This window comes from Mirounga angustirostris, unplaced genomic scaffold (genome assembly GCF_029215605.1).
Source record: "Mirounga angustirostris isolate CCGP_5_RB_7025 unplaced genomic scaffold, mMirAng1.0.hap1 SCAF_1, whole genome shotgun sequence".
Taxonomy (NCBI): Eukaryota; Metazoa; Chordata; class Mammalia; order Carnivora; family Phocidae; genus Mirounga; species Mirounga angustirostris.
In genome coordinates, this window is record NW_026991709.1 from 16,349,031 (window position 1) to 16,352,667 (window position 3,637).

The 3,637-nt window shown below is 42.5% G+C and overlaps 1 non-coding gene across 1 annotated transcript; it reads right to left on the minus strand.

Annotated features, from left to right (window-relative positions):
* Positions 1-2,378: 2,378 nt before the first annotated feature.
* On the minus strand, positions 2,379-2,485 carry LOC123835022 (U6 spliceosomal RNA). Its single transcript, XR_006788584.1, has one exon. It is a non-coding gene; the product is annotated as a U6 spliceosomal RNA (small nuclear RNA).
* Positions 2,486-3,637: the final 1,152 nt, after the last annotated feature.

A 3,637-nucleotide genomic window follows, 5' to 3' on the forward strand; every position in this document is an offset into this window, starting at 1 on the left:
TAACTGAAACTTTATGTAAACATTTTAGATGAAGTAAACAGCCGCAGTAGAACATGCTGTTATGACAAGCGTCCTGAAGGTGGCAGCAGAGGTCTAAGGTTTGGAAAATGTAGATTTTTGTAGACAGAATATATGATTTGGAGGGGAGGGGAAAATTATCCCACGGTCCTGTTTTTGTATCTTAAATTACCCTTTGTTATTATTGCTGGGAAAGGATGTGTCAGGTTATTTCGGTAAGCCACTCTAATGCAAATCATATCTGGGAAGTGGGAGCCTGTTATTGTTCATTAAAACCTCAGGCAAAATGAAAGCATTAGTGCATTAATAGGATGCAGGAAGTGAAATTGGTGGTGTAGGTGAGGTAGAGGGCTTGTAGCAGGAAGCAGAGGGCTCCCAGGTTGTGGGTGGGTACGCCTTTTGGCTCCAGGACTCTGATCAGCAGGCAGAGGCCCAGCCAGGGGAAGTCAGCTGAGTCCTCTAAATCGCGGGGTCCGAGCGGAGTCCCCTCTTGTCTGGGTTTAAGGCTTGAGCCCCTGGAATCACCTCATTCAAGCTTTAAATAATAGGTAGAGTCTACAATGTCTATGCATACAAATCAGATTCTCTGTATCTAATAGAGATCAGGGGAATAATAAAATGGATCAAAGGAGGCCAGGAACATTGTCAAGGGTTCCGGTTTAGTTGCTCTCAGCAACTAAATATGAAATACTTCATAGAGTCCACCAGATGGCAGAATTGCACCACAAAATACTTAACACCCACCGGTTCCAGCTTGGAAGCTAAGTGGAGCTCTACAATCACACCTGTTTCCCATTTGCAGCAATAATTGGAATTATGCTTATAAGGAGCAATTATTTGCACTTTCTGTAAATGAAAAATACATTTTTTTTTTGTTTATAGTGGTTGCTTTAGGTGTACTTCAGTAAATGTTTGGGAAGAAGAGAATCTAAAGGTTGTATTGTCTCTGACTTTATGTAGGTTATGATTCAAAATTATATGTGAAAAAAAAGAAAAAAACTAAGCAGCATGTGAATCAAGGTATAATATCCCCACCGCAAGAATATATCAACTGCTGTGAAATTGCAAGACAAAAACAACATAAAATTGTTCGGTTCATAATTTACTCTTTGATTTGCAGCCTATGGCTTTTCTCTAAAAGCATAAAACAAAAAGATTACAAAATATGGCTTATGTCGTTTACATATTTTATAACCACTTACGTACAAAATAGCTCTCTGTAAAATGCGTCTGTGTGGTTGAAGAGATTGAAAAGGTCATGCTCGAACAGGGCCTGTATGTCAAATACCTGGCACAAGCCTCACACGTAGCAGGGATCACGGTAAATGGATGCCGTTGTTCCGTTTATTAAGAATAGTTTAGGGGGTGAGTGCAGCCATCCTTTAGGGGGTATGGGGGCAGCCCCACAGTGAAATAGCAGGCTGTTGCTTTAGTGGAAACATCACAGGGTGAGCTGTCTGCTGCACCCCCCAGCTGACTATGTCAGGCCTGGAAAAGCATGGGCTCTACCTTTCAACAGACACTACAGACCACAGTGTTCAGCAGTGGACCATGAACACCTTTTGAGAATAGCAAAGCCATTTTCCCCCCCTATTTTGTTTTGTTCTGTTTTTCCCTCCCTACGCTGTTACACAGCGTAACAGGCAAAAATGAGTGGCCTTTGTAGCTGGGATCATCCAACTTTCAACATGGATTCTTAGGTTGATGAATCGATGGGCTCCTAGTAGGCACAGCTGGGGTGAATTCCTTAATTAAGCTAGGTCTCCTATTCGGGCCAATTTAGACTCCATTCATGAAGCTTTTCTTTCCCTTTCTTTCCTCCTCCCTGCCTTCCTTCCTTTCCTCCCTGACTCTTCCTCCTTCCTCCCTCCCTTTTTTCTTTCTTGGCATGCCAATGCCTTATTCCTTACTGTGTGCCATTCATTTTGGTTCCAAACTTTGGAAGTAAGCACTCTATTTGACTTATTTCCACTATGGACTGAATTCTGCTCTTTCTGCCCGTGTCCTGTGTTGAAGTCCTAACCCCTTAGTGCCTCAGCATGAACTGTATTTGGAGACTCTAAAGAAGCAATTAAAGTTAAATAAGGTGATTGAGGTGGGCCCTAATCTAATGACCAGTGTCCTTAATAAGAAGAAATTAGGGCACAGACAGGTGTAGAGGAAAGGCCATGTGAGGACACAGTGAGAAGCCAAGAGAGAGCCCTCGACAGAAAGCAGCCCTGCTGGTACCTTGATCTTAGACTTCTCAGCCTCTAGAGCTGGATCATTTTCTGTTGTTTAAGCCACCTGGTTTGCGGTACTTTGTTATAGTAGCCCCTAGCAAACTAACACATCCTCTGAGATTTTTTTTTTTTTTTTTTTTTAACATGGAACACTTCGTGAATTTGCACTTCCTCCTTGCACAGGGACCACGCAGAACTCTCTGGATCATTCCAGTTTTAGTATATGAGCTGCTAAACGAGTGCTCCCCTTAGATTCTTTAATCCCCCAATTTACCAGAGTTTTTAAAAAAATGGCTCTGCTGGACCTGGGGCCTCCCCTGTTGCCACACGCCACTGTCATGGCCAACGTAACTGCGGTTGCGTGAGGGTGAGCCGACCCTGAACTACAGCATTTCCCAACAGCCCCGCACACTAGTTCATTTTAATCTGTAATATCGCTGGTGTTCGTGAGCGTGATCAGGAGACAGAGGAGACTCAAAAATGTGGTGCTGTGTGGGTACGAAGGAAGGAAGACCATGACCAAAGATAAAAATTTTGGCCTAAAATGTCCTCTTACTGTTGTGCTGGCAAAGTTTTTCTCCCTCCGTGCAACAGACGCGTGTGGGAGCGCTCATCAGAATCCCTGTGTTTGGGCGAAAACACTGGAAGACTGCAGATGGCAGCATGACCTCGAACATGATTATTTTAGAGCAAAACCACTGCTTCTGTGTCTTTCTTTTCTTTTTCTCTTTCTTTCTTTCTCCCTCCCTCCCTCCCTCTCTTTCTTTTCTTTTTTCTTTTCTTTTCTTTTCTTTTCTTTCTTTCTTTCTTTCTTTCTTTCTTTCTTTCTTTCTTTCTTTCTTTCTTTCTTTCTTCTTTCTTTCTTTTCTTTCTTTTTTCTTTTTCTTTTTTCCTAGTGGGCAAGTTACTGGAACCTTTTAAAAAATGATTATTTATGGTGCAAACTTAGAAAAGCAATTATGCCTGTTAAGTTCCTGCCCGTGGCCTGTGTTACAAAGTGTCAATCAGCAAGATCCCCCTTGAAAGGCCTCTAGGCCAGTACATGGTTATTCAGCTACCCCCTTGGAGAACCCCAACTTGGATTTAACATATTTTGAAATTACATGTCGGACATGTTCCCAGCCTTCTTTCAAGTTCCTAAAGATAAGTTTACCAAATGTTCAAGTAATAATGATTCTCAGAACTTACAGCAACAGAGTGGGAAGACTGAGAGCTGCCTTTTAGACCGCAGCATACATGCTACTCTGTAATGGATGGACGGATAGATACCCTGCAGATTTTCCCCATTCATTTTCCAAATAGTTGCTTCAGGGAACTCCAAGAAGGACCATTGTCAGCAAAATCTAAAACTCTATACCAGGGGTCAGCAAACTTTTTCTCTACAGGCCCAGGTAAGT